Source organism: Peromyscus californicus, unplaced genomic scaffold, assembly GCF_007827085.1.
Source record: "Peromyscus californicus insignis strain IS unplaced genomic scaffold, ASM782708v3 Scaffold_15__1_contigs__length_86483966, whole genome shotgun sequence".
Classification (NCBI taxonomy): domain Eukaryota; kingdom Metazoa; phylum Chordata; class Mammalia; order Rodentia; family Cricetidae; genus Peromyscus; species Peromyscus californicus.
In genome coordinates this window covers 80,645,132-80,660,478 of record NW_026294447.1, presented here as the reverse complement: position 1 = coordinate 80,660,478, position 15,347 = coordinate 80,645,132, and the positions used below count along the sequence as shown (strand labels likewise).

Below are 15,347 nucleotides of genomic sequence, written 5' to 3'. Positions count from 1 at the left end.
ACATGTGCATTTGTTTATATACAGATATATATATTCCTTAAACTTCCCGGGAACACATCCTCATTTTGGTATGGTTTCTCCCTTTCTGAGTATGTTTCAGAACCATTTTTAATGTTATCCTCTGTTTATGGATAAGAGCAGGAGTTGCAGGCTTTGTGAGTACTGAAAAGGTACCAAGTTCTCCAGTGAGATAACCAGGGTGCACAGCAGGGGGTGGAGAGTGAATATATTTACTTATGTGCCCACAAACGAAGAACAAGAACTGTGAGGAAAAATGTCTAAGAAGCAAGTGTAAATCAACACACATCCTTAAAGTTGCTGGTAAGTAGACCACCTCAGAAACACTTGAACTTCCACCTCTAAAATATTCAAACATAAGAATATTTTTTTCTCATGTGACACTTTTGATGGAGATGGAATTTCAAATCTTAAGACACTTGATACTTTACATATGAAATTCAATATATAGTATGTGTGATGTTAGGTGGGCATCCCTCAGTAAATAAATATACTATTAAAATCTCCTGAAAATGTTGAGAAGAAATTGTGGTGACACCATGAAAGGTAATTAAAAATTATTGGCTATATGAGATATTACCCAGTATATTTTCAGTTAGAATTTAACTTATTGAGTTTTTTTTCCCTCAGATTCCTAAAAAACAAAATAACTGCACATGAAATCTGTGAGGAAAATTAAGAAGAGTTTCACCAAATGTAGCACTTTCAGAATCAAACAATTTTACAACCCAAACAAAATTACTTCTCTCTTTCATCAGCCCATGTTGTTGTCTAGAGTAACAACACATGTGGAGCATGTAGTCCCAACCCATAATAGACCCTCAAAATATGTTGGTTCTCTCCCCTTGAACTCAAAAGACCTCTAACTTGTAAAAATTTTATCACCTTTTAAAGGTTCATCAGATCCCAGGAGTAAAACATAGTCACAGGTTATACAACAGAAAGAAATATTAATGATGACTGATGCCAACAGAGAAGTCTAAAGTCAAGCAGGCAGTAATCATCCTTCTATGCCACACCACATTTTCTAGAATGAGATTGGCGTACTAAAGCCAACCTACCAAGTGGTAGTAACTTGAAACTTAAAATAAATAAATATTATAAATTCAATAATTACATGGAAAGACTACCATATGTTCTCCTCTCTGGTGGCACATGAAATTGGGCCTTTTTTTTTTTTTTAACAGATGTAACACTAATCGCAAAGTCTGACATCAAAGCTACAGCAGTTTAATTAGAAATCTTCCTGAGGTTTGATGCACTTCTTATCCTTCGTACAGAAACAGAACATGCACTAAGCCTTCAGGGCATTAACACCCTTTGGGATCAGACAGACACCAATGTGGAAAACTCAGATACTATTTGTGTTGGTCCCATGAGCTGACAGAAGGAGCCTGGTATAAATGACTCTCCACATCCCAATCTAACTCACCCCAAGTCACTCTTCTAAATAGGCAATTACTTAGCCCAGAACAGATAAAGCCTTGATGTGATCCTTGACATTAGGGGAAAGGGAATTCATTTCAAATCCCAGCAGAGAAGAGCAAGTACTTGACACACAGGAACAGACGTGACACAGGACAACCGCACAATGTGTGGGTCATACTAAACAAGCACACATTATTGGGCATGTTGAGAAGTATCTGGATTCACATGAAATTTTATTTAACACAGGGTCTTGTATTTTTGTGACTCCACTTGGTGTCCCTCTATTTTGCAATAGATCAGACTACTGTCATCCATATAATATCTCCACATATCTCACAGCTTACAAAGTCCATATGAAAATGCTTGGTTTCTCTGGTGATTGAGAATTATGGGCATCTGAACTCAGGAACAATTTTTTTAAAGATTTTTCACTACAGTAGCTAACAATGCACACAATTATTGTGTGCTTACCAAGTTCAGGATGTTGAGTGATTTAGGATTGTAATATACCTATGAAAAATATCAATAAAAAAGGTTTTTCTAGCTTTTTCTGAACCAAAAGCTGCTCACAGTCACCCCCTGAAACAAATAGACAGAGGTATTCAGATTGCTAATATTAATAAGAACGAAGGCTCCAAATACCAAAATACCTAGCATAAAGGGAGGCCTGGCAGAGGGCCAGACGGCCCAGGTGCATCAGGAGACAAATGAAGCAGAACTGGATTAGCATATGTTATCACCAAGAAAGTAACAGGAATTTGGAAAGAGGGAGAACTGGATTTTGGGGTGTTGGGTGGCAGAATTCTGCACTGCTTACCACTACTATTCCTTTATCTCCCTACTGCAGAGGGTGAGGCCACGAGGCAGTAGATACACCTAGCTTCCCATGCTTGGGGGAAATTGAACATCAAGACGGGTGCTGACTTCTCATCTGGATTTGATGGAGTAGCAGGACCGACATCCCCTCTCAAGGCAGCAATGTATGTTGGAAAAAAGAAAAGAACAGCGTATCTCCTGCGGAGACTGAAGGCTCAACTCTTTGCTCCTCATCCCTTACTTCCGTTTAGGGCTAGATGAGCACTGATGAGGATCCACATGGGCTCGGGACTTGTGACTTCGGCCCTTCAGAAGCCAGATACTGAGAAAGCAGTGCTTGAGGTAGGAAGAGATATTGCCCTCTGTGGATGTTCAGACACTTAAACAAGCATTCCACACGTAGGGGAAATGAGCAACCAAGCATAGCCAGTACCCTGAGTAGTGACCACAAGCCTTCCAGACCTCGAACACAAGCCTGAGGTACTGAAGTTGGTTACGCCAGCCACCTTTGTCCTGTACCAGCTCAGTCTTGAGCCCAGTGAAAGCAGGCTGGAAAAAGAGGGTTATAAGATTCCACACCCAAAGCATACATTTTAAACTAAAACCTAGATACTAGCAAGGCCCTCACATTTGATCAACTGCCTAACATGCCTATGTATTTCAAGCCAGAACATAATTTTTTAAAGTATTGGATTTGATGGAGTTTACTGAATTATAAGTAATTTACTATGGAACAAAATATCAATTCAATGTAAAGGTTATTAAAAAGTTTACCTATAGCAAATAGTCCCTCACACACTTGCATCTCCCCATTTAACTGTCATCCATATTGTGTGAGACAGGTCCTATTAGTCTCATGAACAGAAGAGCAAGTGGAAGCACAGAGAATTTAAATTGTTTGTCTTCGGCCACACAGCTAGCAAGTGGCTAGGATTCAAAGCTAAGGACTTGAACTTCATATAATCCTAACCATTATATAATCCTAACCTGCTGTCACAACTCAGGACAATTGAGTGCTGTCCCCTGGACCATAAGGGACCCTTGGATAATTGAGTGGGTAGAGGATGAAAAGATGCAGGCATTTCCACACCCAAAAAGTACCCTTCACAGAAGACTCTTAAAAGAGTGAGATTGAAACTCTATGCTTGCTGGATCAGTGGCAGCCTTGACTAATGGCTGCAGAGATCTCTATGACAGACTTTTATAACCGCTCAATGAGAGGACTTGCAGACTCTCCTGACTTGCAAAGGCAAAGCCAGTAACCTTGCTATACTCTACCCTCCAACAAAATCCATGCTACCTTTGTATCCTTGAGTTACCGTCAAGGCTGCCTTGTGTTTCTCTTCCTTATACACTTATCAAATGCATTACCTTTATGTAAAACAGGAGAAGGCAAGATCAAATAATGTGATTTTCCCTGGACTCTGACACCATCTTTTATCCCTCGCACATCCAGATTCATTTGTTTAGGAGAATGGGATTTTTTGTCTGTTTTGTTAACTAATATATCTCTGTAACAGGGCCTGCTATAGTGACTATCCTTTAAAAATATATTCATTTATTTAAAGTCATGTATATAGGAGAACCCATGTATGAGCATGCACGTGTGTGAGTGCAGGTGCCTGCAGAGTCCAGAAAAGGGTGTCAGAAACCATAGAGCTAGAGTTATAGGCAACTGTGAGATGTCTCACATGGATGCTAGAAACCAAACTCAGATCCTCTGCAAGAACAATAAGTGTTCTTAAATACTGAGCCATCTCTCTAGCCTCTCAAAAACTAAATTTTATCCAAACAACCTCATATACTTAGAAAATACATTTGAAATAGGGTTGTATTACAAATAATGAGTCCTTTCTTGTTATTACCTTCCCTACTCTAAACAGTCAATGATACCTGGTTTTGCAATTTTAATTTTCGTTTCGAGAATTTTTTATGTGAGTACTGTGTTTCTATCATTTCTACCCTACTCCAACTCCCCTTGTGTCCACTCCTGCCTCTCTCAAATTTATCACCTCTTCTTCATTATTACACACACACACACACACACACACACACACACACACACCCTGCTGAGTCCATTTAGTATTGCTCACTAGTGTACATGTGTTTAGTACTGACCACTTGGAATTGATACCTATCAAGGAGCTTGTTCCTGAAGAATACTGAAACTCCCTCTCACAGCAGCTATTAATTACCCATAGTTCTCCTTCTGGGAGTGCAGCCTTTGGAGACTTCAGATAAGTGTAGCTCTAACGCCTCATCAAAGAAGCTTGCTTTTGCAACATACAGAAACCAATGTAGCAAAACGCAGAGAACAACTGACCTTGGGGTGCTCAGCCCCACTTGATACATCAACAACACAATCCCTGTCCCAAGGTTCAGAGAACCGCAGAGAAAAAAAGAAAAATTGTTAGAGCCAGGGGACCAAGATGTCCACAGTGTGATAGGGTCTTCAGACACAATAGGATAGCTGTACCTATAAAGTCTGGGCATTTTATTATTGATAACTATATCTACTACTATCTCCTCAGTTGAAGTTACTGCTGTATTACCCTTAACATCTGGCCCACAAGTTGGTACTTAACAAAGGCATGCTATGAAGAGTCAGTTCAAAACTGATGCACAAATCCATTTTTGAAGGTTCTTTATTCAGAATGGTTATAGGGATATCTATCATGAACTTAATTTCTAGCTTATGATAATACTCTATTTTCTTCATAAAAGGTAAGAGAATATATACACAGAAATTTAAAGCTGTCCATAAAAAGAAAAAAATGAATTTAAGTTTATGAGGTCTAACAGCTCATCCACTGGGCTCTACCATAAGTTGATTCATGTCTTAACGCAAAGAACAATTTGTTGTATTGTTTTGTCTTATGCCAAAAACTAATGCATTATCTGAGAAATAAGAAAATAAAATATCAGCAATGCCTAACTAGGTAACCCATTGCATTTTAAAAACACTGCATATTACAAACCTTCCCTCTAAGTTCTCATAGTTTTGAAGATAACTTTATGAGCTTACATTTCTGTGGTAATTATTCTATGCAACCATTGCAGCATTCTTTAATTAACTCTACTGAATGCTTCCTTTAATGGAAATATTTATCTTGACATTTTTATCAAGTAATGAAATGTTTCAAGTAAATAACACAATAGAAAACCTGGTAGATTTTATTTAGTAAAACCTTTTATATGTAATGTGTATTGTTTAGATAAAGTAATTCTGACTGCTACATTTTGGCCAGAGAAAACCTGCAAACAATAAGATTCCTTATGATGCTTTCAAATCTTTTATGGGCATGTATTTACAGAAAGGAAATAGTATCACAATAATGTGATATAAACCGTATAGATTAATTTTACAATATTGCATTGAAATAATACTGTTTACTCCCGAAAACCAGCATTATAATGACCCACAAAAAGATCATTATTTTTCAGATAACAAAGAAAAATGTAAATCTATGTTTACTAATATAGTATTAAAATGAATCAGTTTTTAATTTCCCCTCAGTATTAATAACCTTGTACTTGATGTACTCTAGGGCCATCTTTTGTCCACAGTAAATCAAATTGCTACTGAACACCGTAAAAATCAAAGCTAAAATTATAAACAGAAACTCGGGCATCAGGCTACACTCACTTCTTGCTACACATTATCGGTAGCATGCATAATAGCCTGCGCTGTATCAGCAAAGAGGTTTATTTCCTTTAAGCTTTCTGCCCTGGGCTTCATTGTGTTCTGAAGAACCTGCTGGAAGGTTTAATTTATTTAAATGATAAAAGCTTCTTAAACTTAACAGGGAACATGGCCAACTGAGCTTTCCATTTCAAAAGTAGGACATTTGATCATAAAAGTGATATCAAAATTGAATAATTTGAATGTGTACTGAACTTTGAAATCCAATAGAAGCAGTGGAGAGGAATCATTTGTTTAATGACATGGGTTTAGCATTATGTGATTTGTAGAGAGATAGAGGTGTTTTTTTTCTCAAATGGGCCATCACTTTCCAGATCCGTGAGTCCAAAGAACTGACTGGGAATTTACAGCTCTCTGCAATCAAACAGTGAGGAGCTATGGTTCTACTTACTCTCCTGGGATCCAGCTGCTTTGACTCTGGATCATACCATTTTCCGTACACTTAGTCACTCATTCTAATTCTAGCTCTTCCAAACCATTTCAACTTAAGCAAATACAAAGAAATATTTATCAAACACTATTCTGGGCAGATTAGAGGCTGTGAGCTCTTAATAAATCACATGATGCTGTCCTTGTAGTTGCCTGTACATTTAGATGTGTTGATGGTAATGATGACACACCAGGACCTTTGCAGATACGGCAGCTTGACTGTACCCTCCAAGCTGAACAAGAGCAAAATGATACTATGATGTAGGTGACCCTTTATGTCTCCAAATGAAATTTGAGGAATTCATAAATTAATTAATTAAAGTATAAAGTAAAACGAAGGAAGAAAAGTTGGCAGAGAAGAAAAGGAAGGAAAGGAAAAGAGGAAGAGAGGAAGGGAAATGCTTTCATTTTGGTAATGTGTAGGTGCTGCCCACTGTGAATGAGGAAGTAGTTGGTAGGAAGAAAATGTCTTCTCTCTTTCTTTGCCCCTCCTCCCCTGTCCCTCTCTCATTCTCTCCCATTCTCCCTTCTTTCTCTTCCCCCTTCTTTCTTACCTCCGCCCCCACACACCCATACTATGAAAGCAACTAGAAATCAGAGTAAAGTGTTAAGTCACATTTGGAACTTGTTCTTTGCATAAAAAGTTCTAATAAAATTTTGTGCACAACAGCTTTTCAATCTTCTTTTTAGTCCTATGCTACGCTATTCTATTTTCTTTTCCGTACCTGCCTAGAATCATTGGACATGAGAAAGTGGATGGGGAAGAGCTCACGAAGCTTCAACCCTATGCAAAGAACTACACGCAACCGAGGAGAGCTGGGAGCAGAAGAGGTGGTCTTCCCCAGAGAAGAGCACACCAGTAGTTGTCCAGTGCCAAATGGTCAGTCCTGAAAATATGCATACAAGTAATATTTTACAGACTGACAGGCTATATTTAGGAATATATATTATATATGTATATATATACATACATATATATGAATATATGAATATATGAGCAGGGGGGGAAGAAGTTGGCCAACTATTTTCTATGACCCCCACTTTCTTTTTTCTAACCTGTGTTAAACACAGCCAACCTCAAGCCACACAAACTACTGCCATTGTGTTTCAGTCTCTTCCAATAAAGTCACAGGATGGGAGGCCATCACTGAGAGCAGCGTCACCCAGTGATCTGTCACTGGACTGGCTCCTTCTTTCCAAGTCTCACATACTAATTTCCTTTTAAGACTTTAATTTTTGAGAATTTTCTGTACGTGGAGTGTGTTCACATCGTTTTCACTCTCTTTCCCCCCCTCCAGATGCCTTTGTCCCCATCACACCATCTCAAATGCATGCCCTCTTCTTTATTAATGCTATACACATGTAGATCTGTGTGTGTATGCGCACACAAACTGCTGAGTTCATTTAGCGTCATGATTGTATATTTAAGGTTGACCACTTTAATGGCTGTATCATTTCTAGTCTTACATGTATTTTTGTGAAGTTTCTTTTCCAAGATTTATTTTATTTTTAACCATGAGTCTATGTGTGCCCTAAAGAGGGTGTCAGAGCCCCTGGAGCTGGTGTTGACATCAGGTGTAAGGCACCTAATATAAGTGCTGGAGACTTATGCTGAGTGCCAAGTCCTTTTTGCAAGAGTGGTTTGTGCTCTTAACCACTGAGCCATCTTTCTAACCCTGATGACTTGTATTTTATTTTAGAATAAATGGTGACAGGGTCCACTATTGGTATCAGTTTTAGCTAGGTCCTAAGAGCATTGCTCTGAAGAATATTCGAAAGAGTAACATCATTTTATTTTTAAGAATTTAGCATGAAAATTTTAGCTTACTCAAGTTCAATTTTTTTTTTTTGAAGTCCAATAAAGGAAAACATCATCATTGTGTTTTGCCGAGAAAGGAAGATTACAACTCCCAGTACTTGCCGAGTTCCATAAATGAATCATTGGACCACATTGTACTGTAGATAATCATTCTAGCCACAATAGATAACAATCACATATTTTTATTTCTGGGAACATTAAACACCAATATTTAGGAAACTGTACTTGGTAATTTACAGGGATTATTGCTGCATTAATCATCACATGAGTCCATGTTCAAGAAGGGAAAGCTGAGGCTGAGGAAGATTTTAAAATCCTCCCCAATTTCACACAGCTAGTAACAAGGTAGGCTTTCTGAGCCAGGCCCATGGACATCGAAGTTAGGCTACTGAAACTCGAGACTTCTTCAGTTAAATGTTTGTATTGGCTTGGAGGGAAGGCACTTAAAAAAACGAAGGAATCGGGACTTGGGAGATGGTTCAGTGGCTAAGGGTGCTTGCTGCTCTTCCAAAAGAAGACCCAAGTTCATTTCCTAGCATCCACACCAGGCCACTCACAACCACCTGTAACTCCAGGAAATTTGATGGCTTCTTCTGGCCTTTTCGGGTACCTGCATACAAGTGACATAGTCTCTCTCTCTCTCTCTCTCTCTCTCTCTCTCTCTCTCTCTCTCTCTCTCTCTCTCTTTCTCTCTCTCTCAATAAAAGTAAATATTAAAGAAAAAAACAGTGAATGAAACTGAATGACTTCTATGACCACATTCACTGAGTACAGATGTAGACAATATTATTAGGCATTGGCTGTCGTGATGCACTTGACAAAAGAGTCCAGCCTGTCCCTCCACTTCTGTCTTGCAACGCTGCACTTTGTTTGCAATTATTTCCATTCATAATTGTTCCCATTTAACATATGAGGCTAAGGGGAATGATACGAGTGGCCTATACTCACCCTGTTAGTAAATAGTCAAGAGGAAACCCATTTCCCAAAGCAGCACCAGTGTTTGTCCTGCTATTCTATGATAACGTGTGTGTGTGTGTGTGTGTGTGTGTGTGTGTGTGTGTGTGTGTGTGTGTGGTGGATATGTATGTGTGTGTGAGATGTGTGTATATGTGGTATGTGTATGTGGTGTGTGTGGTGTGTATGGTGTATGTGGTGTATATGTATGTGTGTGTGATGTGTGTGTATGTGGCATGTGTGTGGTATGTATTGTATATGGTGTGTGTGTGTGTGTGTGTGTGTGTGTGTGTGTGTGTGTGTGTGTGTGTGTGATATACATGTGGTATGTGTTGAGTATGTGTATATGTGTCTAAAATTTTATTTTGAGCCAGGCATAGTTGCATACACCTTTAATCCTAGCACTCAGGAGGCGAGGCAAACAGATCTCTGTGAGTTCAAGTTCAGCCTGATATACAAAGTGAGTTCCAGGAGAGCAAGAGCTAGGTAGTTAGTCCTTGTCTAAAACAAACAATCAAAAAACCATCTTGTTTTGTAGTTTATAGTACACTTGGAATATATTGCCCTACAGGGTCTTATTTGATATTATACATTTGTCAGTGGGAACAGACCTAATATGTAGTTTTAACTTTTGTCTTGGAAGAAAATGTCTGCCTCAGGTGTGCAATTACTGAGGTGGAATATTTACAGTAATTTTATGTGAATTTTTTTCTTTTCTTTTTTTTTAATGATTTATTTATTATGTATACAGCATGTATGACCGTATGCCAGAAGAGGGCACCAGATCTCATTACAGATGGTTGTGAGTCACCATGTGGTTGCTGGGAATTGAACTCAGGACCTCTGGAAGAGCAGTCAGTGCTTTTAACCTCTGAGCCATCTCTCCAGCCCCGGTGAATTTTTTTCATAGTAGAAGAAATTTTCTTTAGCTTCTGCTTATAAACATAACTCTGGGACATTTATTTAAATTTTAGTTGTTTCTACATTTGTTTTAACATAGAATAGCACAATTTTCCTTTAGTATCACATAGATTCAGACATAGAGAGAAATGACTTAGAAATGTACACATAGTTTGGATGACATCACTACATTAAAATACAATTTTAATATTTTACAGGTGGAATAAAAATTACATTTAAAAAGGTGGCTAGGTGTTTTGGTGTTTCTTAGTTTTGTGGAGTTAGAGATCTGAAACTTAAAGGTGAAACTGTCCCCTGTCTCCATGTCCATCATCTACTTTCCATTAGGGTATGTACAATCTGTGGATTTTTAAGTTCTTTTGTCAAGTGAGGTTTTACCAAATAAAGGTCTCTTTGAGAGTTAGGGATCAAGAGCATATTAGCTCACGCCATTCGGCTACAAAATACACGAAGTTAGATAGTTTATAGAGAAAAGAGGTTCACTCAGCCCACTGCTCCAGGGGTTGAAGAGAATGATGCACACCTCAGGGAAGGGGCCTCACAGCAGACAGCATCACAGTGGTGGGCTCCATGTGAAAGGGAGGTTCAGGGAAGGTGCTAGGCTCACAGTCCTACAGGGCTTGTTTCAGTCTCTTCTGGCTGTGGTGACCCCATCACTTCATTATTACCCACTGGCCTTAGCTCCTAAAGCTCATTTCAGGTGTACCCCACTGTGACACAGGAACCTCTGAGGAGCACACTAGATCTAAACTACATTGGGTACCAGCCTCAACTCTGTCTACCTGTGTGGGCTCTATTATGCTCCTTTTATCCTTTTAAGTACCAGATGGATTTAAATGCCTTGCTAAACTAAACTAAACTAAAAAAGAAAAGAAAAAAGAAAAAAGGTATTTTACCATGATGTGTGGCTATGCAATGCAAACTAGATCTTGTCTATTTATATTCATTTTAATGAAAGCCATAAATATATATTCACCCAAGTTCAAAGCTGAGAATGTTATCTTCAAATATTTTTTTTTTTTTTAATTTATTTTGCAATACAATTCAGTTCTACATATCGGTCACGGATTCCCTTGTTCTCCCCCCTCCCGTCCCCCTCACCTTCCCCCCAACGCCCCCCCCCCCATTCCCATCTCCTCCAGGGCAAAGCCTTCCCCACAGACTGAGGTCAACCTGGTAGACTCAGTCCAGGTAGGTCTAGTCCCCTCCTCCCAGGCCGAGCCAAACAATCCTGCATAGGCCCCAGGTTTCAAACAGCCAACTCATGCAATGAGCACAAGATCTGGTCCCACTGCCTGGATGCCTCCCAAACAGATCAAGCCAATCAACTGTCTCACCCATTCGGAGGGCCTGATCCAGTGTGGACCCCTCAGCCATTGGTTCATAGTTCATGTGTTTCCATTCATTTGGCTATTTGTCCCTGTGCTTTATCCAACCTTGGTCTCAACAATTCTCGCTCATATAAACCCTCCTCATTCTCGTTAATTGGACTCCCAGAGATCCACCCAGGGCCTAGTCATGGATCTCTGCATCCAGATCCCTCAGTAGTTGGATGAGGTTTCTAGCACAACAATTAGGGTGTTTGGCCATCCCATCACCAGAGTAGGTCAGTTCGGGCTGTCTCTCGACCATTGCCGGCAGTCTGTTGTGTGGGTATCTTTGTGGATTTCTGTGGGCCTCTCTAGCACTTTGCTTCTTCCTGTTCTCATGTGGTCTTCATTTACCATGGTCTCCTATTCCTTGTTCTCCCTCTCTGTTGTTGATCCAGCTGGGATCACCCGCTCCCCCAAGCTCTCTTTCCCTCGACCCTCGCCTTTCATTACCCCCACTCATGTCCAGGCTGTTCATGTAGATCTCATTCCATTTCTCTGTCATTGGGTGATCCCTGTGTCTTTCTTATCTAAAACTATCGAATTCTAGCTTCATGGTCTTTGTTCAATACCTGTATTTCAATTTTTTTTTTCCATAGGAACATAACTGCCCATGCAAGTGACATTGCCTTACCTACTTGGACCATTTCCACCTTGACTGAATTTAGTAGAATACCACTAGAAACAATATTAGCAATTAGTGTCACTCCCAATTTGAAATCCCCTTCTGCAGGAGACTTGGTGTTTGGCCCACTGGAGGCTAGAGTACCAGGCTGGCCAGGGCTCCAACTGTGACCTCAAATACAAGTTCCATGATCTCTCTAGATGCTAGCCTGTTTATTTCACAATAATAATAATAATAAAGTGATGGGGCTTATCTTTTTAGCATTAGCTATTTTTAAATGGATAATACAGGCAGCCAGTGTTTGACTCGTTAAAAAGGACACAATCTACATTGTGCTCTTGAAGTTATTCTTCACATAATTTTTTTGCTAGAAATAACATGTTTGCCCTATTTTCTAGGTGTCAAAATTTCCAGTACCAACTGCTGAGATTTCTGTGACCCTTAGTAACAATTATAGATCCAGGATAAATAAGTGCTCCTTTTATTTATGTTTTGATTCTGCGTCTGCTAGAGCCAACTGCTCACATGCTGTGCGGGGAGAAGATGAAAATTTGCTGCTAATTACCAAGGCTTGTGCTTCTAAATGTTGCTGGCCAGTAATTGAATAGCAGTGTCTAGAGTCAAGCACTAGCTAATAACTTTGTCCCCACAGAGTTGAACAGTGATTAGTAAGTCTAGTCAAAGAAGATAGACACTCTACTGACTGTATCTTTGGTGTTACAATTGCCAGAAGCTGCAAGCTACAATTTTAAAAGGAGAGTCGGTTTAAGTGATTGAGAGATGCTACCAACATGCATTTACATATGTACCCACAGCAGAGTCAGAAGAGGCATGACAAGTGACATCTGAGCGACTGTCTATGGGAATTCTGGTTAAAGAGAACACATTGTGTTACTGTGGCATGAACTGTGAAATTTTACACATGAGCATTAATGTTAAAATATGTGCTAATTTTACTAGCAACTTCTATTTATGCCATTAGTATCAAATATAATATTTGTCCATTAAAATATGCGGCTAATAATTATTCTGTTTGAAAAGAATCATTACACAGCTTTTGTAGAATATTATTTTAAGATGTGTTACATTTGTTTATGCTGTGGAACATTTATTTTAATGATGCAAAGATGTGTTGCATTTTTTTATGTTGCATTTGTTTAACTCTGTGGAGCTGTGTTACTGTGCCTGTCTAAACACCTGATTGGTCTAATAAAGAGCTGAATGGCCAATAGTCAGGAAGGAGAAAGGATACGTGGGGCTGGCAGGCAAAGAGAAAAAATAGAAGAAATCTGGGAAGAGAGGAGATCTAGGATCGAGAGAAGTAGGAGGATGTTAGGTGCCAGCCACCCAAACATCCATGGAGTAAGAGTAAAAGTAAGATATACAGAAGTAAGCAAAGGAAAAGGCCCAGAGGCAAAAGGTAGCCGGGATAATTTAAGCTAAGAAAAGCTGACAAGAAATAAGCTAAACTAAGGCTGGGCATTCATAAGAAAGAATGGGAGATGGGTGGCAGGCCCCCAAAAGAGCCAAAAGAGTAAAGAGCAAAAGAAGAGTATTTAAAAATTAAAAAAAAAAATTAAACACCCTTCTATTGCATTTCTTTTGTCTTTAGTGATTTAGGTTATCCTAAGTTGAAAGAACCCCATATTTCATACATTGGTATGAGAAGAATAGTTCCCTACTAGCATAATCTATAGAAACTTGAAAAGAGTATCTGTCCTGTTTTCTTAGTAAGAACAGACTATATTACCCCAGGTGACTCTTCAGAGAATTTTGGCTCTGTGTGAAGGGTATCTTTGAATGAGAACTGAGTGGTTCTAGTAGAGGATCATAGGATATGAGAATGAGAAAGAATGGAAACTCATATTTTTCAGAGCCATCGAACCCCAAGTACATTCTATCCACAGAAAACATAGAAGTAAATGCCTTAAACAAATGCAAGTGTATACATATTTATGGTTTGGAAGACTGACTATTGTTAAGATAAAAAGTTTTTCCCTAATTGACTCCTGGGTTTACAACAACTAAAATGAAATCTTACTAAGATTATTTTGTAAGATTTAATGGCCTAAGTCTACAATTTACATGGAAATGGCAAAAGCCTCAATAGTCTAACTGGTGTTCATGAAGAAGAAAAAAAACTACAATTTATGTCAGCCATATTTCAATATTAAAACTATAGCAATAAATATAGTGTGGAGCTGGCCCAACAGTTGAACAAATTACCAGAATAGAGTGCTGGAAATAGAGCCATGTGCCTTGGACACTGATTTACACTGGCGGCAATACTAGTGCATGCTAGAGAGAAAACAGTCTTTTCTATATAGATATAAGTTGAACTGAATTTCTATCAAATATATTGTATCTCAGCCTTTGCCTTCCACATACACAGTAGGTGTCAATATATCACAGAACTGTGGTAGGTAAAAAAAAATGAAGAGAAAAATATAAAAACACTTTCTTGACTTTAGTATATAAAAAGGTTTTAAAACATCACAAAAAAACAGTAGTCACCTAAGGGGAAGAAACAAAAAACATTATATTAATCTGCAGCAAGATTTTACAAGATATTTTTGTTCCCTGCAAGATACTACAAAGAGGACCAAAAGGCAAAGAAGAGTGAAGGGAGATAAATACAATATATAGATAGATTATATACATATATTTAAGTAGATACAATGTGATACAAAGATACATTATGTACATTGAGTGAATACATGTGTATTCACGTTCACAAACACGTGCACTCAATAAAGGGCTTATATCTGGGATCTATTAAAAATGTTATAAATTATTAACCACAACAGATATGTCCAAAGGAAAAATTACCATTTAAACTTTTTGATGTTATGTAAGTAGCCATTTAATATGAAACTGTGCTTCCCTTAATTAGATATCAAGGTACTACAATTTAAAACTACAATGTATTTCCTTTACACACAAATCACTATAATAAAACGAAAGAAACAGAAGTGGTCAAAATAAATAAAATACACATCCTATATGTAGTTCAGTGAAGGACAAAGAAGTGTGAACAATGGATTTAAACACAAAATGTAAGTATTAAATAGAGGAATGCACGTCATGGGGAACACACAGAGTCTGTGTCACTGACTCGCATAGTCTGAGCATAGCTTCCCAGCCTCTGTGATATGTATTGACTATGCCCCTGGCACACCAGATTCTCCAGGTGGCTAAGCTGTAAGCCTCTACCTCCCTCAGCTGAGCTGAACATAGTCATATGAATGAAATTTTTCTGGGACT

General features: G+C 38.6%; 1 protein-coding gene across 3 annotated transcripts in view; it reads right to left on the bottom strand.

Moving 5' to 3' along the window:
- The window catches only part of Kcnh5 (potassium voltage-gated channel subfamily H member 5), a 405,914-nt gene that overhangs the window by 119,788 nt on the left and 270,779 nt on the right, over positions 1-15,347 (bottom strand). The window lies entirely within an intron of this gene.